Source organism: Pseudophryne corroboree, chromosome 4 (assembly GCF_028390025.1).
Source record: "Pseudophryne corroboree isolate aPseCor3 chromosome 4, aPseCor3.hap2, whole genome shotgun sequence".
NCBI lineage: Eukaryota > Metazoa > Chordata > Amphibia > Anura > Myobatrachidae > Pseudophryne > Pseudophryne corroboree.
The window spans coordinates 376,582,905-376,604,128 of record NC_086447.1 but is presented as its reverse complement, the minus strand read 5'-3'; the positions used below and the strand labels follow the sequence as shown (position 1 = coordinate 376,604,128).

Below are 21,224 nucleotides of genomic sequence, written 5' to 3'. Positions count from 1 at the left end.
TGTCCAAAGCAGACCCTCCTCACCTTGCTTTCCTTCATATGTTTTCAATGCATATTCAGTGCTGCTGAGCTCCTGTGTCGGAACACTTCCTGGACTGGTCACCTTATTGTCAGAGGTGTCCATCAGAGCTCACATTCCTCCCCCCCCCCCCATAGTGAGGCATGCCTCCTCTGGCTCTGTTTCTCTGAGGTGGTATTATTGGCTGCTGTGTGGCTCCACCAGCAGCTGCAGGCAGTGTCTGACTATAAGAGGTGAGGCTGAGCTTGTTGCTGTAATTTTGGTGTATTTTGCCTATGAAAAAGATCAGAATAATGCAAAGAAGATATTTATAAGGTACAATATCTTTGTAGTATTCTAATCATTTTTATAGTCAAACCTCTGAAGTCTGACAGGGAGTATGATAGGTGAAGCCCTGCCTACCTTGACTGCACGTCCATGGTAAATATAGATAACTCCAGACAGACGGCACTCTGAGTATAGCAGATTAATTAAATCTGTATTGTATATAATATCCGTGGAAGTGGCTGCAGCTACTTATTTTCAATAAACTGTGATGTTTGTTTAATGCAAGTGTCTCCGGGTGTAGTATGGTAGTGTTCACTCTAGGCTGTTTTAGCAGGGCGCCGCACCCTGCCCGTTTTTTAACAAGCAAAACCCGGCCTGCCCCTTTTGCAGCGCCCTGCTAGAACAGCCGCCCGCTTCCTGCCCTCTTGGCGTGTATAGATGGCGTGCGCATGCGCGCGGCATCCATTCACGCATTGGGAGAGGGCTGGGGGAAGCCCAGCACCGACGGAGGTGCTGGGCACGCCCCCAACAGTGACGTCGCCGGCCACAGACGCTCTCTATAGTAGCGTCTGTGGGCCGCACCGCCCCCTAAAATGACGGAGGCGTGGCCACGCCCCCTAATTTGCGTGGCCGCCGCCCCATTTCGGACGCGCGCACATGTGCCCCCGGAGTCCGGCGCCCTGCCCCTTTTCACTCCTAGAGTGAACACTAGTATGGTATGCCGGCAGCCAGCATACCAGCGCCGGAATCCCAACCGCCGGCATACAGACAGCTGGGCGAGCGCAAATGAGCCTCTTGCGGGCTTGCTGCGCTCGCCATGCTGCGGGCCACGCTATCTATTCTCCCTCTATGGGGGTCATGGACCCCAAAGAGGGAGAAAAGCTGTCGGTATACCGGGTGTTGGGATTCCGGTGCCACGCTATCTATTCTCCCTCCAGGGGGGGTCGTGGACCCCCAAAAGGGAGAAAAGATGTCAGCGCTGGTATACTGTGCGCCGGGATCCCAACAGCCAGCAAACTGAAGACCACCCGTGTCTCCATTGGCCATAACTGGTTATCCCCCCCCCCCCCCCTTTTTTATTTTTTTACTTTATAAACAACTGGTAGATTCTTAAGGTATTTCAGAAGAATTTGCCTTTATTATCTTGTCTTCATTGTGATACATTACAATTTTTTCTATAATTGGAATAAAATACTGTTTTTTTTATTTTTTTTTATTTTCTGTTAGTTGTTACTACTTTAGGTTCCCTGTATGTTGTAAACGATCATACTTTTCATTGGTTCTTAGATGATGGTTATAACCGCTTACAGTAACTCTCCATATTTTTATGAAAGTCCATCACTTGTCCAAAGTGCTGATGTATCGGTAAATAGACTGCATCAGGTTTAGCAGCGGTGTACTCTACGATAGATTTGAGTACTTGTTAGTTAAGAGAAAATGACTGTAACTCATACGTGTCATGCCACTTCCACTATAACCAATGCTTCGGTACTCCCACTGCCCTTCAGTGAATGAATGATTGCTAGACAGGTATGAAGAGGTCTGAAAACAGCTGCCGGTTTCTTGTCTGTGGTCAAAGTCTTCTTGGGGACTTTTGGAACAAAGTGATGCTGGCGAGTTACAGTTGTCAAACCAGCTGTTTTCATATCTCCCACTATCTATCGGACAAGATGTATTCCTTACTTGATCCTTGCAGCGGATGATTAGAAGTCTCAGCTAACATGTACAGTGGTTCTTGTATAATTAACAAGCACGCCAGGAAATGGGTGAAAGAGGGCCTGCAAAGTGTGTGCAAATCAACCCCTGTAGATGTACAAGCATGAGTTTGCCCAAGTACTGTACGATTATAGTATTATAGATTTATACACACACACATTAGTAAGGACTGGTGCTGGTTGTCCCTCTTGTGGGGTGATGCCATGATCTTTGCCCATCCCTTAAATATATATATATAATATATATATATATATATATATATATATATATATATATATATATATATATATATATATATATATATATATATATATATATATATATATGTGTGTGTGTTTGTGTTATACAACTTCCTAAGTAGGCTACTGTAAATATCTTGCGCTTGAACGTGCAAAATACGTGTGACTCTGCATGTGCATATTTCAGATGCCCAGAGTTTTTTACGCTTAATGAGACCCCTAGTACTTGACGCTGCTCATGGATAAACTTTTAGGTTTTTTTTTGTTTTGTTTTGTTGTTTTTTATTTATTTAATATGTCCACAATGATTTTTGATTTACTCGTCACATTACTACTAGATGACATCAGATCTTCGGTCTGTCATTCTTTTTTCCTGGCACTTATCCCAGAATAATGTAACAACAATATGATACAACAAATATCAAAGTTCAACTTGGCACAATTCCCAGATTGTTTCTATAGTAACTCCGTGCAGATTTTATAATGACCAATGTAATGTAACTGCAAAAAGTCAGGGAACTGTAGGGGAGAGAAATCGCTGGGGGCTGAATATAAAATACATAAAGTTGTTTGCACTTAACACTTTATACCCTGATCTACAGTATGGTAGAGAGTTTATGTAAATCTGAAATGTTCTCCTTTGCATGGCGTTTCCCAGGGTATCTCTTGGCTGAGAATTTTGCAGTAGAACATTTAGATCCATCAGGTTTAGTGTGGTAGGGTTAAAATTTGAGCTTGTGGACAATGCTATTTTTATATCTGATCAGGTTGATCTGTTATACATTTTAAAATGAATTGACATAATAAATATAATAAAATATCCATTATGGCAAGGCCTGAATGATGACTTGTACCTGTGCCTAACAATGTTCCATGTTGCAAAGTTTAACCAACTAGATCCATTTTAGGTATAGCAAAAAGTTCTACATTTAAACAACAACAAAAAAAGCCTAAAAATGCTTGTACATGTGCTCACACCTCCCCCTCGACAGGGGCCCTTTTCTGAGCTGAGCTGTCCTGTAGGGAGGGGGGTTTCCCCTGGGACTGTCTGATGGAGGGGGTTGTGTTAGGATTAGCTTTCCCTGTTTTACACAGCAATCTGCACCAAATCCAGGCCTTTCTTTTTCTTTTTTTTTTTTTTTTCTTCTCTATTTTAATGAGAAAAATGTGTCCAACTTGAATCGTAGCCAGGGTTAGAAATTACAGTGAAACCTTATGTTGTAGAAAGAAATAGTTCTGGGGGCAGAATGTGCATGTACCTGTGTGATTTGTATATAACTCTGCCTGCCTGTACAGTACCCCCAGTGTGGCTCATGACTAACCGAATGTGGAAAGGGCAGATGTCTCTCATAAGGCTGCAGTGTGACTGCGTTCTAATACTGAACGTGTTCTGTCAGCAGCACAGTACAGTTCGAATGAATTCCCAAGCAATCACCGCACCGTGAATATGAACTGAAGATGGTTGCAGATACACCGATTTGGAAACCATGAAGAGTAAAGGGCCCCATACACTACAACGATATGTCTGAGGCTGAAGTCGGAAGCGATTTCCCTTGAAATCTTCCGGGAGCTTCCCGGGAGTGGTTCCATACGATTTCATACGATTTGGTACATTTTGCATGCGATATATTGTTTGCGATGCCAGCCATGCCGGCGCCGGATCGCAACCCACATATCACGAGTGCAGCACTAACGATCTAGCCGATCTGACCCTCACGGGAACGCGGATCGGAAACGCATCCAAAATGCCAGATTTTACTCGTTATATCGTACCAAATGCCCGAAATTGGATGAAATCGGGCATTATCGTTCTAGCGTATGGGGCCCTTTAAAGTGTGCATGATACAGCCTTTACTTAAGGCTTGTGCAATGCCTGAAAACAAACACTGACTTCCCATAACAAAGATTTTAGCAGGTACCTGGTTTGGGGAAAGGTGAACAGCCAGGCCTTAATTTGGGTTGGAACAGAGTACCGGAACGTGCTTTGGCCCCATAGCATTTAATGTTAAGAGACTGTTTCTAATATCCTCAAAGCATATGTTATGCTTTGACTTCTAATAAAAAAAATAAAAAATAATAATGATAAAAAAAGATTTAAAAAAATTATATATATATATATATATATATATATATATATATATATATATATATATACACACCCCCCCCCCCCCCCCCCCCCAAAGAAAATGAAAAAATAATAATGTACAGCTTTAGCAACAAATTCTGCTATAGCACCAGTAGTAAGTGATGAGAACTTCCCCTGCTCCTCCCTTCCCCCACTGCCTTCTGTTCTGTACACAACTCTTTGTAAATCCTATCATTGTACTTTGGCAGTGCATGTGTAATGTAATGCTATTAAATAATCCTTGCACAAAACTGTTCTGATACAGCAGTTCTTTCCGGTGAAAGCCTAAAGAGAGACTGTTTGTGGTCCTCCAACACTCTCCAATCACCTCCCACTAAAATGAAAACTTTCTAATGTTTTATTGTCACGTATGCTGTGCTGGTTTGGTAATCCACATACTACGCTCATACAGTATGAATCACTTTTATCTACCATCGCATGACTGAACTGCAGTATATCTTGTGCAATAATTCGTGCATAGCTTGGGATTGGTACAGGCAATTATTGTCATTTTATAAAGCACCAAAATATTGCGCAGTGCTGTGCAGCTAATTTACTCACCCACCCTGGTCCCTGCCCCAGTGGAGCTTACAAAGTAATTTCCCTGCCACACACAAACATTCCCACAGCAAGGTCAATTTCATAAGAAGTCGATTTAACATGTCAGTATTTTTTTGGACTGTGGGAGGAAACTAATTACCAAGGGGAAATCCTATACAAATATTGGAAGAATATACCAACTCCATGCAGATACATTAATGGTCACCAGTGGCGTCTTTTCCTGATTGATGCAGCAATTTTTCAGTTATTCCTATCATATAGTATACATTTCCTCCTGGAAACTCTGTAGAAATGTTGGTACCAATAAGCAATGAAATTCTGTAGTGTCCCACATTGTAGTAAGCATGGCAGTTCATTATCTAAAACATCCAATTACCACAAAATGCTAATTACACGAAATGCTAAGTACAGGGAATATACTTAAGAATAGAGGTGTTGTTTTTTTGGACATCGAAGTGCTGAGGTGTAAAGTTTGGAATACTGTGTAATTGAAAGTAGACGGTGATTGTAGACTACAGTAGACTGTGATTGTATGAATCAGTAAAATGATTAACCACTTCCTGACCCCCTAGGAGTAAATGAGTCTGGAGGCCCCTCTCCTACTATTGCGACAGTTCCAGAGTTGTGACCTGATTTATCCAGGTTTCAGGCATCCAATTGTTTCATGAGTGTGGCTCCACTATTGTTAGGGAGATAGTATTTCCTGATTGTGGTTGCCATAGAAACCTGATGATTTAATTTGGACATCGCCAGAATACCCCCTCATCCTCGATCAGCCCTATCAAAGGAGGGAAGAGTAGCTTCAGCTCTCCCATATACACCTCTGTACTATTAACTGACATGTCCAAGTGCTTCTCTAAAATATTTGTGGTCAATACAGTAAGTTAACACATTTTAAAATGATGTTCTGGTCCTTTCCTAGCTCCTGAAAGTTGTCACCTGAAAATGCTCATGTCCCACAGGAAGCACGTGTTTCCAAAGCTACAAAAATGTGCTATCTGTGCACACTTAATAATATACCTTTAAATGGAAAACAGTTTTTTAAATCATGGGTTACAGTCCAATAAGGGTACTATGCTTGTGACTTTTGTACGTTGTTCCCGTGTTTACTTGGGGGTTACTCCGTTAGTCCAAAAACACGTTAACAGATTATTATTTTTATTATTATTATTATGTGGTGCAGAGTTTAGGCTGTACCATTTGAGACAGGGACAGATGTGACTATCTCTAAAGTGCTTTTGTAAAAAGCTGTATAACTAAATAATAGTAATAGCAATCGTTTGATATTCCTTTATCAAGAGGCAAGAGCCATTTCAAGTTACAGGTCAATTTCTGATGTTGCATTGGTTGCCTAAAAGTACTTTCTTGTTTTTGAGTATGATTATACCTATATTAAGCCCACAAAATAATATTTCTCTTACGTCCTAGAGGATGCTGGGGACTCCATAAGGACCATGGGGTATAGACGGGCTCCGCAGGAGACATGGGCACTATAAAGAACTTTTAGTATGGGTGTGCACTGGCTCCTCCCTCTATGCCCCTACTCCAGACCTCAGTTAGCTTTTGTGCCCAGAGGAGATAGGGTGCATTACAGAGGAGCTCTCCAGAGTTTCTCTGAAAAATAATTTTGTTAGGTTTTTTATTTTCAGGGAGCACTGCTGGCAACAGGCTCCCTGCATCGTGGGACTGAGGAGAGAGAAGCAGACCTACTTAAATGATAGGCTCTGCTTCTTAGGCTACTGGACACCATTAGCTCCAGAGGGAGTCGGAACGCAGGTCTCACCCCGCCGTTCGTCCCAGAGCCGCGCCGCCGTCCTCCCCGCAGAGCCGGAAGATAGAAGCCGGGTGAGTATAAGAAGAAAAGAAGACTTCAAGGCGGCAGAAGACTTCAGATCTTCACTGAGACCGCTGCGTGCCATTGCTCCCACACGCTTCACACACAGAACGGGCACTGATGGGTGCAGGGCGCATGGGGGGCGCCCTGGGCAGCAATAAACCTCTGGTCTGGCATACAAGGGTACATTAGGCTGCGGAGGCAGTAAATGAAGAGATCCCCCGCCATTTTTTGAATATTGAAGAGGGACCGAAGCCCGCCTGCTGGAGGGGGCGGAGCTTGATCCCTCCGCACTAACAGCGCCATTTTCTCCACAGAACGCTGCAGAGAAGCTGGCTCCCCGGACTCTCCCCTGCTGAACTCTGTGACAGAGGGCTGAAAAGAGGGGGGCATGTTTAAGGCGCAGTGAGTGTATAACATTGATTTTTTTTTATATATATATATATATATATATATATATATATATATATATATATATATATATATATATATATATATATATCTAGCGCTATCTGGGTTTTATTCCAGTGTCAGTTTGGCGCTGGGTGTGTGCTGGCATACTCTCTCTCTGTCTCCCCAAAGGGCCTTGTTGGGGAATTGTCCCCTTATAGATATATCCCTGTGTGTGTGGAGGTGTCGGCATGTCTGACGTGGAAGGCTCGTCTAAGGAGGAGGTGGAGCAGATGTGTGGTGTGTCTCCGTCGGGAACGCCGACTCATGATTGGATGGACATGTGGCATATGTTAAATGCGAGTGTGGCCTCATTACATAAGAGACTGGACAAAGCAGAGTCCAGGGAGAAAGCAGGGAGTCAATCCATGGATTGGACTGGGTCACAGGGCCCTTCTGGGTCTCAAAAACGTCCCCTATCCCGAATAGTGGACACTGGTACTGACACGGATTCTGACTCCAGTGTCGACTATGATGATGCAAAATTACACCCAAGGGTGGCAAAGAGTATTCAGTGTATGATTATTGCAATAAAAGATGTTTTGCATATCACTGATGACCCCTCTGTCCCTGATACGAGGGTGCGCATGTATAAGGAAAAGAAACCTGAGGTAACCTTTCCCCCATCTCATGAGCTGAACGAATTATTTGAAAAAGCTTGGGAAACTCCAGATAAAAAAACTGCAGATTCCCAAAAGGGTTCTTCTTATTGCGTATCCTTTCCCTGCACAGGACAGGGTACGTTGGGAATCCTCTCCCAGGGTGGACAAGGCTTTAACGCGCCTGTCCAAGAAGGTGGCGCTGCCGTCTCCGGACACGGCAGCCCTCAAGGATCCTGCTGATCGCAGACAGGAGACTACTTTAAAGTCTATTTATGCGCATACGGGTGCTTTGCTCAGACCGGCAATAGCATCGGCATGGGTATGTAGCGCAGTTGCAGCTTGGACAGATACCTTGTCAGCTGACCTTGATACCCTAGACAGGGATACCATTATATTAACCTTAGCCCACATTAAGGACGCAGTCTTATATATGAGGGACACACACAGAGACGTTGGGCTGCTGGGTTCCAGAGCCAATGCCGTGGCTATTTCTGCGAGACGACCTCTATGGACCCGCCAATGGACGGGTGATGCAGACTCAAAGAAGCATATGGAGGTTTTACCTTACAAGGGTGAAGTGTTGTTTGGGGAGGGGCTCGCGGACCTGGTTGCCACAGCTACCGCGGGTAAATCTACCTTTTTACCTTTTGTTCCCCAACAGCAAAAGAAAACTCCACAGTATCTGATGCAGTCATTTCGGTTGCGTAAGTCCAGAAGAGGTCGGGGCTCCTCCTTCCTTGCCAGAGGTAAGGGTAGAGGAAAGAGAATACCTGCTTCGGCTAGTTCCCAGGAGCAGAAGTCCTCCCCGGCTTCTACGAAATCCACCGCATGACGCTGGGGCTCCCCTAAGGGAGTCCGCACCAGTGAGGGCGCGCCTTTGACTTTTCAGCCAGATCTGGATTCTTTCAGACGTGGTCCTTGGGTGATGGAAATTGTTTCCCAAGGCTACAAGCTGGAATTCGAAGAGGTGCCCCCTCGCCGATTTTTCAAGTCGGCCTTGCCAGCTTCACCCCCGGAGAGGGAAGTAGTGTTAGCTGCAATTCAAAAGCTGTGTCAACAGCAAGTGGTGGTCAAGGTTCCCCTGGTCCAACAGGGAAAAGGGTATTATTCAACCCTGTTTGTGGTCCCAAAACCGGATGGTTCGGTCAGACCCATTTTAAATCTAAAATCCCTAAACCTGTACTTGAAAAAGTTCAAATTCAAGATGGAATCGCTCCGAGCTGTAATATCCACCCTGGAAGGGGCGCATTTGATGGTGTCACTGGACATTAAGGATGCATACCTTCATGTCCCCATATACCCCCCCTCATCAGGAGTACCTGATATTCGCTGTACAGGACTGTCATTACCAGTTTCAGACGTTGCCGTTTGGGCTTTCCACGACCCCAAGGATTTTCACCAAGGTATTGGCGGAGATGATGGTGCTCCTGCGCAGGCGGGAGTCACAATTATCCCATACTTGGACGATCTCCTGATAAAGGAGAGATCGAGAGACCAATTGCTGAAGAACGTGTCGCTCTCCCTGAAAGTGCTGCAACAGCACGGTTGGATTCTCAATCTGCCAAAGTCACAATTGGTTCCTACGACTCGGCTATCATTCCTAGGCATGATTCTGGACACGGAACAAAAGAGGGTTTTTCTCCCATTGGAAAAAGCCCAGGATCTCCAGAACATGGTCAGAGACCTGCTAAAACCAAAAAGAGTGTCTGTTCATCAATGCACTTGAGTTCTGGGAAAAATGATGGCAGCCTACGAGGCCATCCCCTTCGGCAGGTTTCATGCGAGAGCTTTTCAGTGGGACCTTCTGGACAGGTGGTCGGGGTCCCATCTACAAATACATCAGAAAATAACCCTGTCCCCCAGGGCCAGGGTGTCTCTCCTGTGGTGGCTGCAGAGTGCTCACCTTCTAGAGGGTCGCAGGTTCGGCATTCAAGACTGGGTTCTGGTGACCACGGACGCGAGCCTCCGAGGATGGGGAGCAGTCACACAAGGAAGAAATTTTCAGGGACTATTGTCAAGCCAGGAGGCTTGTCTACACATCAACATACTAGAATTGAGGGCCATATACAACGGCCTACGACTAGCGGAGAATCTTCTTCGCGACCTACCGGTTCTGATTCAATCAGACAACGTCACAGCCGTGGCTCATGTAAACCGCCAAGGCGGGACAAGGAGTAGAGTGGCGATGGCGGAAGCCGCCAGGATTCTTTGCTGGGCGGAAAATCACGTAAGCGCTCTGTCAGCTGTCTTCATTCCGGGAGTGGACAAATGGGAAGCAGACTTCCTCAGCAGACACGATCTCCATCCGGGAGAGTGGGGACTTCATCAAGAAGTTTTTGCAGAGATAACAAGTCTTTGGGGAATTCCTCAAATAGACATGATGGCGTCACGCCTCAACAAAAAGCTTCGGAGGTATTGTGCCAGGTCTCGGGACCCTCAGGCAGTAGCAGTAGACGCCCTAGTGACACCATGGGTGTTTTAGTCGGTCTATGTATTTCCTCCTCTTCCTCTCCTCTCGCAAATATTGAGAATCATAAGACAAAGAAGAGTGCAGACAATACTCATTGTCCCAGATTGGCCTCGAAGGGCCTGGTACTCACATCTTCAGGAAATGCTCACAGAAGATCCGTGGCCTCTTCCTCTCAGGGAGGACCTGTTACAGCAGGGGCCATGTGTGTTCCAAGACTTACCGCGGTTACGTTTGACTGCATGGCGGTTGAACACCGAATCCTAGCTGGGAAAGGTATTCCGGCATTATCACCGTATCTGGAGGAAGTATGTATCTTGGTGTGAAGCCAAGAATGCTCCTACGGAAGATTTCCATCTGGGCCGGTTTCTCCATTTTCTACAGACAGGAGTGGATATGGGCCTGAAGTTAGGGCCGAAATCTGTACCTTAATGGAGCCTATCTATATTCTTTCAGAGGGAATTGGCTTCTCTCCCAGAAGTCCAGACGTTTGTGAAGGGAGTGCTGCCAGTGGCACCGTGGGACCTTAACGTGGTGTTAAGGTTCCTGAAATCTCACTGGTTTGAACCTCTTGAAACAGTGGAATTAAAATTTCTCACGTGGAAGGTGGTCATGTTATTGGCCTTGGCATCTGCAAGGCGGGTGTCCGAATCGGCGGCCTTGTCCCACAAGAGCCCCTATTTGATTTTCCATGTGGATAGAGCATAGTTGAGGACACGTCCTCAATTTTTGCCTAAGGTGGTTTCTTAATTTCATATGAAACAACCTATTGTGGTGCCTGTGGCTACGGGGGACTGGGAGGACTCCAAGTCCCTGGATGTAGTCAGGGCCTTAAAGATTTATGTAGCCAGGACGGCTAGGGTTAGGAAAACAGAGGCTCTGTTTGTCCTGTATGCAGCCAACAAGGTAGGCGCTCCTGCTTCTAAGCAGACTATTGCTCGCTGGCTCTGTAACACGATTCAGCAGGCTCATTCGACGGCTGGAGTGCCGTTACCAAATTCAGTAAAGGCCCATTCTACTAGGAAGGTGGGCTCTTCTTGGGCGGCTGCCCGAGGCGTCTCGGCATTACAGCTTTGCCGAGCAGCTACTTGGTCGGGTTCAAACACTTTTGCAAAATTCTACAAGTTTGATACCCTGGCAGATGAGGACCTTGCGTTTGCACAGTCGGTGCTGCAAAGTCATCCGCACTCTCCCGTCCGATTGGGAGCTTAGGTATAATCCCCATGGTCCTTATGGAGTCCCCAGCATCCTCTAGGACGTAAGAGAAAATAAGATTTTAAACCTACCGGTAAATCTTTTTCTCCTAGTCCGTAGAGGATGCTGGGTGCCCGTCCCAGTGCGGACTACATCTGCATATAGTTGTTGCTTTCATAAGGGTTATGTTACAGTTGGAATCTGTCTTTGACTGATACTGTTTTTTTTGTTCATACTGTTAACTGGTTGCGTATATTCCAGGTTATATGGTATGATTGGTGTGGGCTGGTATGAATCTTGCCCTTAGATTAACAAAAGCCTTTCCTCATATTGTCCATCTCCTCTGGGCACAGTTCTCTAACTGAGGTCTGGAGGAGGGGCATAGAGGGAGGAGCCAGTGCACACCCATACTAAAAGTTCTTTATAGTGCCCATGTCTCCTGCGGAGCCCGTCTATACCCCGTGGTCCTTACGGAGTCCCCAGCATCCTCTACGGACTAGGAGAAAAAGATTTACCGGTAGGTTTAAAATCTTATTTTAATCCAGTATGCTAATATTTTATTTGTATAGCACTTTTCTCCTAATAGGACAGCAATGGCTACAGCAGTGAAGCCTTTATCTGTTCCGAGGAAAGAAAAACAAAATCATTAGAACTTTTGTTGCTGTGCAGCATGGTTTTTGCCCAGTTGCTTGTTTTTTTGGTTTGCTTTCACATCTGAATAACCCCCTCCATTTGTTAATTGGTCAAAGAAAAATGTAATCGGGCAAATTAGATGGTCCTAGTAAACGAAAAAAAACTCAAATAATAGCGCTCAATGTAGTTTCATGAAAAAATAACTGGAAAAATACTTATAGTCCATATATATATCAGAAGTCCAATCTCAAGGCAATTCCTCCTTTGGTTGTCTAGAGGCGGTCAGATTTTCCACTTCATACGATGTGTCAACAACATATGTGGACAAAAATGAAAATATGCATCATGGTATAGTACGTCTTTAAAACCCAGAATATGCACAATGCAACCCAAGAATCGACTTTCAAAGAAGATGGATGGCGTACCCCACTCACAGTGGTTAAGAACGTTCTTCACACATAAAGGTATCTTTAAATCCACCCAGTGATTAGAAGTGCAATGTAAAGTGCAGTGCGTACCATTACTCACTCAGAATGAGATGCGAATCCTCCCGTAACGGTTTCTTTATATCAGGCTCCAGAAATATCACCAGGGGTGGGATACTTTAAAAACACTTTAATAACATAAAATAAAATACAAACCGTGGACCTTTACACACAAATGGTTCGAGGCAGACGGTGAATATTGCTAATGAGGCCGCCGGCCGAAAACGGCACTAATCAGCAGGATGGTATAGCCACAAATCCAACCTCAATAACCAAATAGTGCAGGACCCACCTGTATGCACTCATCCAACGCGTTTCTCCCCGTAAATGGGGCTTTTTCAAGGATCAAGAGTGCTATACTGACGTGGGTATTTATAAGAACAAACCGGAAATTGAAAACAGAACAGCTGGTTCCAATAACAGTAATGGTTGCTATGGTAACACGTTTGCACGTGTACCCAGCATCCTTTGCAGATCTAAATTGACTGCGGGAATTACCGTTCCCATCGCGGGCGACCACTTCCGCCCTCACTGATGTGATTTCCCGTCCGCGTTACCATGGTAACCGCCCTTAGTCGCGGACGGACATGTGTCCTGGTATGCCCTCTATGTCGCATTACTGACGGACATTTCCGCCCTCCCTGTACTTGCGATCTGACGTGGGCCTAACGTAACCTATGACTCCCAATGTTGACATACATTTCCGCCCACACGGCTGCCCTGACTCCACTATCATAAAGCTAAATACGGGACTTATAAAATTACAAACGGCCCCAATAAATTGAAAGATCTACATACACATACATCACTGTAGTGAACCAATGTGTATATTTAGAACAAAGACTCCTTTTTCTATGTCCATAGTGATCTGCATATTTCCCGTACTTATGAACTAACTTCCTATGTACTAAACAGCTCATATTAATTTAGCTGTTGCTAAAAACAACCGTTTAAAAGAATAAATTTAATTTTAATATAATGGCTATATGGTGAATCTCTAAATAGCATGTGAATAAATGATATTAAAATTTGATATTGAAATTTAAATAAAAAAGACACCTTGATAACATGAAGTTGGATTTGGGCGACTGTAACAGTATTATAAAAACCATCTGAGTTCAAACTCATGGTTAAGACCTCCCGGTGCGAGTGTTTGTAAATTAAAAATCCACTTCATTTCGCTTTTTGCTAGTCTGATGTCCCTATCATTATTCCTCCATTGCACCTTAGTTAATTCAATACCACAAAATGAAACTATATGGTCAGTTGAACAATTATGGACCTCTTTAAAATGAAGTGAAAAGGGATGAGTGACCAACCCCTTACGTATATTCCGTAGGTGTTCTGCCCAACGTATTTTTAGTGTCCTACTAGTTTTGCCTACGTATAGTTTGTTACATGAGCACTGTATCACGTACACTGTGTATTTGCTATTACAATAAAAAAAGTGCCAAGTGTCTCTATCCTCCCCCCCCCCCCCCCAAAAACCCCCCCCCCCCCCAAAAAAAAACCCCTGATACTTATTTCAGTGTCGTCTGCTGATGCACTCTGTACTTGTCCTATCTAGTCTTGAACTGTAAGTGCCTTTTTTTCTTGTTTTGCTTATTTATGTTCCTGCAGATCCCTTGTGGCGCCATATAAATAAAGGATAATTTTATATAAAATATATATATTTATATCATACACACGTAGAATGGGACAAGCCTGCAGTGTTGTAAATATAGATATTGCATACAGATGTCTGGCTGATTGTACCTAGCCACATGTGGTACATTTATTGTGAAGTCCAGATTTCTCTGTACAGAAATCTCAGCCTTTGCTTATGGATACAGTTTTTCCCCTCTATTATAGTATTTGTGTAAGTAGGGAGACAAAATTGAGTAAGTTACAGCTACTTTTTTATCTATGTTTTCTCATTAAAATGATAACAGTAGAGAAGGAACTAGAACTCCATCAGAGAGGGCATCTGATTATGACATTTTCTGTGTTCGCCTGCAGTAATTGATACTCATGTCATCTCTGCCAGTAGGTAGCATATACCGATACATAATATGTCTAGGTTTACAGACACTGCGCACTAATAGGAGCAAGATGTACGTATGTGGAGGTATACTAGCATCTGACAGTATTGCTCCTAGTCGGCTACTGATATACTCATCAGGAACTCATTTACGTTTTAGCTTGCTGATCAATCTTCTTGTTGACTCCACTTGTGTCTTTTCATATCAACAAATTGCTTGATAATACCTCACAAACCTCCTGTACTTTGTTAGGAAACAAAATGCTGCTTTATTCTTTGGTTAATATATGAATCGGGTTTGACAGGTTCTACTTAATAATACTAAAAGTACATACTTCCTGGTATATTTAAGTAGAGCTCCTAGACAAAGCCCATCCCCAGTGACTCGAGGGGGTACCCGTTTCCATCTGGGGTTGCCATAAGAAATCTGCAATACAGTCGAATAGAATAGAGTGGTATCTTCCACACAGAAGGGGCAACAATGTGCCCCCTGCTGTTTCTCTACTTGTAGATCGATCTTAGTTCAGTACTTTTGAACTTGCAGAAATTAGGCATTAATATAATTTGACAAAGTGGTTGGAATTGCTCCCTCACAGTGCTGGGGCAATAGATACAGTTCCAATCTGAGTTTTACATGTGTGGAGTCTGTGTGAGTTTCAGAAAATGCAGTGAATTGGTTTCTGTTGAAATACACCCTATAGTAAGTGTGTGTTTGTGTTGGAAGAGAATTTAGACTGTAAGCTCCTCTGTGGCAGGGACTTATGTAAATGATTATTGTAGTGCCAACATATGTGCAACAGAGAATGCAGTTGTCATAGTCTGAGCTGTACATCACAGTCTTTCTGATCATCAAACTTGCCATAACCTGCAAACTTAACTGACTGACATAACAACACATCACTTATAGACACCTTTTGGTGTGGGGCATAGTGTCGGGTTCCATACAGTTTATTAACTCCGCAAACCTGTGTACCATGCTGCTGAGGTTTCATGAATGCATGTTTTTCATGTAAGAATAAAATGGCTTTAAGAATGTAAAGGACAAAGGGCTTAATTGAAAATTGCTATCGTGTGATATAAATGCACAAATATTTTTTTATTTTTATTTTATGATAATTTATCTTTTTAAAGGGAGTTTCCTATTCGGTATGGGCTAAAGGTTAACTTTCCTTGCTTGATTTTCATTAAGAGTCACCAGGGAGGAAAAGCGGCTTTCCTTTTCCAGCAGACCTTGCCGGGTTACTGGATGTGTCCTTTTACTTCAGTTTTGAAGAGTCAACACTAATGCAAAATTTAATTACAGTCAAAGGGGCAGAATGTTGAAATCTGCATAACCCGTACTCTAAGTGTTGAAATTACTATTGAGCTGTTTATTGTAGTCTTTTGGCAGCTGTTTAAAACATTTTGTGAAATAACTTGCAGGATATGAATAATACCACCTCCAAATATTGGGAGTGCCATTGATTGGCTTACAGGATAAAAACACTAGAAACTGATATGAAATGATGCCTCGGATGCTGCTGATTTTTCTTATGCACCGTACACACTGGGCGATAACACTGGACAATATGAATGATAACCATCTTTTGTGAAAGATCTATCGTTCATATCATCCAGTGTGCATGGATGAATGATGCACCCGCAGGTCGTTCTCATTCTTCCATGATCTACCGAACATTCAGCTCAGTTTTAACTTACCGTATATACTCGAGTATAAGTCGACCCGAATATAAGCCGAGGCACCTAATTTTACCACAAAAACCTGGGAAAACTTATTGACTCGAGTATAAGCCTAGGGTGGGAAATGCAGCTCTAGCCGTACACAGTCCTCATACTGCCAGATATGCCCCCACAGTGCCAGATATGCCCCCATGCTGCCAGATATGCCCCACAGTGCCAGGCCCAGTTACTTACCCTCCGTCGCTCCCGCGCTGTCTTCTGAAGGAGGGACACGGAGGGCACAGCGCGCGGCTCTCCTGTGTCCCTCCTGCGTCTCCGGCGGCAGCGGCGTGTGTGTGTTAAAGGAAGTGCCGGTTCGTGCACTTCCTTTAACACACACACACACGCCGCTGCAGGAGGGACACAGGAGAGCTGCGCGCTGTGCCCTCCGTGTCCCTCCTAAATACTGACTCGTGCATAAGCCGAAGTGGCTTTTTCAGCACAAAAAAAAGTGCTGAAAAAGCCGGCTTATACTCGAGTATATACGGTAATCGCTAAGCTGCATGTTCGAGGAGTGCCAAGGATGACGTCACTGAACGATAACATTCAGTGTGTATGCGCTACACTGCTGAAGGATATAACGCTAGTCATATACAGGGCTGAAGTCGCGCAGTGTGTACGGGGCTTTAGACCCCCAATAGGGTGCAGAGAAGCATTTCACATTCTTAAAGCAAAGGTACAGCTATCCTAGATCAAATGTCAACTCCATAGCAAGTCTTTAGACACAGTTCATTATATGCAACATTACATCTGCATTTATTTCACGGGGTAGTATCTTGAAATCAGAAAGTCAACTCCTAGCAGCTGGTCCAGCTTCTGGCACCCTGATGTTATAAGAGAATAATAGAATTCCTTAACTGTCCGGAGAGAAACTGGTCTGTTAGAAAATCACATCTACATTTGTTGTCTATTAAATGTAGATTGTTTGTGAAAACTTTTTTTTTTTTTTTTTTTTTTTTTTTTTTAAATCAAATAAGAAAAATGCTTCTTTACAGTCTGCTCAGTACTGAGCAATAAAGCCATTCTATTCCGATGTGGATAGAAGTTAGCTTAGCCAAACAGTGCAAAGAATGTTTCCTCTTTAATAAAAAGTCACAATGATTCTCCCCCATCAATCTGCAGAACTAATTGTACAGCCTCTACTGTCCATACACAGACTGCGAGTGTAGCAGTGTAATGTTCTTATCGGAGTACAGTGTTGGTTAGCAGAACCTGGTCTGTGTCCAGCATATTTTTCTTTTTGCACATTGATAACCTCTTTTGAACTGAGTTTCCATGTAAGCCACCGCCTCTGGGTCTTGTACAAAAAAAACACATGCTCCTTTTTTTAATGAAAAATTAGAAAACAGCATTCCGAGATATGGGACTAATACCATAGACTTGCATTTATTTTCATGTCTGCATGGGTTTCAACTGATTTTCCATGCAGATTTACAATGTATGGAAGCAGCTGACAGCCACACAAGTGCAAATGAGCCATTAATCCCACTATAGAAATCCAGCTTTTGTTATAATTGTTACTTGTTTTTGGTTTAGTGTTTGTCAGAATTACATTAACAGCAAACGTTTTCTCTAAATATTTATATTCTGCTATCGCCTCGTAAATAAAATGTTTATTGGTTTGTTAGTGTCTAGTGTAAAGTCAGCAGCTCGTAGTCCTTTTTCTTTTCTTTTTTACGTCATTTTTGTTTGAGCAGAAATGTTTGCCTTGCAGGTCAGTACTTGGTGGGGAGCTGATAAAGTGGGCCTCTGTGCTGGGCAAAATAATCCAGAAATCTGACATCTATACTGTTAATATGTCGAGTTCAGATGGCGTGACTGAATATGTAGTCTGTGTTTGTGTTCCCTTGTTGAAGGGATTTATTTGCTTCTATGTGAATGTGGTATAATTATTATGCAGTAAATACCTACGCACTCTCTACATTGTATGATGGAACTACTTTGCGCTCCAGTCCTTATTCTCATTTGGCATTATTTATAGTAATTGGTAATTATAACAGTTTAGAGTAACTTATTCTTCATATAGCCCTAAAGGCAGCTCACATTTGCATAAAAGTTTGGAGAATTACATCTACATTACAATATACTAATCATTGTATCGTAACGTGAACCCAACCATGTCTTCAATGGTGAGGTGGTTTTTTTTATGCTTCTAATGTGCGAAAAATCTTGTTTGTTTTTTAGCGCTGTTGGTTTTATCTCACAGCCAGACTTGGTATTTGTCTCTAGTGTGTCAGGGCATAAAACTATGAGTCTTCCTGTAATTTAGTTGAGGCTGCCTTGAATTAGTTAACTACACAAAAGCATGATGGAAGGGAAATTGAGGAGGTGGAGGGCACATTTCATGGAAAAGCCATAAGATGCGTAAACATACAGCTTAAATGAAACACAAGTAGATAAATATGACATTTATGTGTGCATTCAGAGCTTTGCTTTGGGTTTTAAACACACTTGTGGATACCCCGAGTTAGACCTGTGATGTAGCTTCAGTTGCCGTCCTTTGTTCCTTTCTGCTTTGGCATATTTGTTGCGAGTGATGATATAAGCAGGCGTTCTAGACCATGCAACATGTAAAGTCATTGGATAGGTGCTTCTTTCTTTATTAACTGTATAGATCAAACGTATTACTGAGAGAGAAGATCAAAAAATGAGAAAGCGCTATTCACATCTGATGTGGATTTTATTTTTCATTCATTATCAGTTTTTACTAAAAGCACATTAAATGTATTCAGTGCCGGCCGGCAATACACAAGAAAAATAATAAAATATTACAATAAAATTAATAATATTCTAGACATAACTTTTCATCTGCATATTGTGAGTATGATGACTCTAATTTATACTGTATCTAAGTTATAACAATGCACATAATGTATTAGCCCGAGGATCCTCTTCTTATCCTCAGATATTTTGTTACTATTATGCTCAGGCAGATGGTAATCGTGTGTCTTTGTAACAATATTAGACAATGCTTATGTCCGTGCGTTCCAAATTAATGGAGTGCGTATATGAAGAATAAATTAGACAGTCCTGTTGTTGATTTATAACGGATATTAATTGCAGTTTATGGAAGAAAGCTGATATGAATATGGTCACTGTACCACAGTGTATAATTGAAAAGTACCGTATTTGAAACCTCTGTTCAGACGCAATGGTAGAGATGCTTCTCCTGGCTGAATGTAGGCCTTTAGTTGGAGTTGAACAGGTGTCCGCTCGTATCCACGGTGTGTTTGCTTTTTCCTCCCGGCCGGTGTGCACCACCCTCGGCCTTATCCGGAGTCCGTGTGCGGTTGATGGAGGGATTTTTCTCACCTCCACAGGAACTGTGTTCAGCTGGCCGGCTGATGAACTCGGTCTGCAGTATGCTGTGACCGGCTTCCTCAGTGTCATAAAATATATGACACTGAGGAAGCCGCCGATATTCACTAATAGGCGGAGAAACGCGTCTGTCAGCATCTCCGGTCACAGCATACTGCAGACCGAGTTCATCAGCCGGCCAGCTGAACACAGTTCCTGTGGAGGTGAGAAAAATCCCTCCATCAACCGCACACGGACTCCGGATAAGGCCGAGGGTGGTGCACACCGGCCGGGAGGAAAAAGCAAACACACCGTGGATACGAGCGGACACCTGTTCAACTCCAACTAAAGGCCTACATTCAGCCAGGAGAAGCATCTCTACCATTGCGTCTGAACAGAGGTTTCAAATACGGTACTTTTCAATTATACACTGTGGTACAGTGACCATATTCATATCAGCTTTCTTCCATAAACTGCAATTAATATCCGTTATAAATCAACAACAGGACTGTCTAATTTATTCTTCATATACGCACTCCATTAATTTGGAACGCACGGACATAAGCATTGTCTAATATTGTTACAAAGACACACGATTACCATCTGCCTGAGCATAATAGTAACAAAATATCTGAGGATAAGAAGAGGATCCCCGGGCTAATACATTATGTGCATTGTTATAACTTAGATACAGTATAAATTAGAGTCATCATACTCACAATATGCAGATGAAAAGTTATGTCTAGAATATTATTAATTTTATTGTAATATTTTATTATTTTTCTTGTGTATTGCCGGCCGGCACTGAATACATTTAATGTGCTTTTAGTAAAAACTGATAATGAATGAAAAATAAAATCCACATCAGATGTGAATAGCGCTTTCTCATTTTTTGATCTTCTTGTTCTACTTCAGGGGTGAAATACCAATTACCCCTGAGAGAGCTGCTTACACACCTGTATAATCATAGCGCCAGGAGTTTTTCCTTTTGTATTACTGAGAGGAAGTATAATATGTGCCCCTTTTAAAGATAAGCGCGCCACAGTGTGGCTTCTGGAGTATATTGTTTTTCCTATCCATGAATACTGAGCTACAGTATCAATAGCGTTTTACTGTTTGTAGAGTTGTGTATTTCTAGGCTGTTAATGAAACTCTGGTAATTTGTGTACCTAACAGCAAGTACAAAGTTGTTTTGCTATGAGTGAGGCTTACTTATGAGTGTAACAAACAAAAAGGTTGTTTTGAGCTTGACTGAGATGGTGACAACTTTGCTTTCCAATGGTTCAGTGTACTCAAACTTTGTTTAATGCACAAAATTCTAAAAAAAAATTCAATTAAGTGACCATCAGGCTATAGGACCGTTTCAATTGTTGCTCCGATCAGACGCCCATTAGCATTTTACATGGCTGATAGCTCTGGGTTTGGGCATCTAAAAGTCCGGGTTTGATAGTTTTGGGCCACAGACTTAAAATGCATGTTTTTTTTTCTTTTCTTCTTGAAGGCTGCGAGAAAAAAAATGTGTGCACCACGGGTAATAGGTGTCTGATCGGAACAACAGTTGAACAGCTCATATAGATGGCCATTACTATATAGGCGC

General features: G+C 42.9%; 1 protein-coding gene across 2 annotated transcripts in view; it reads left to right on the top strand.

Moving 5' to 3' along the window:
* EPHB3 (EPH receptor B3) overlaps positions 1-21,224 on the top strand; it is a 50,373-nt gene that overhangs the window by 7,289 nt on the left and 21,860 nt on the right. The window lies entirely within an intron of this gene.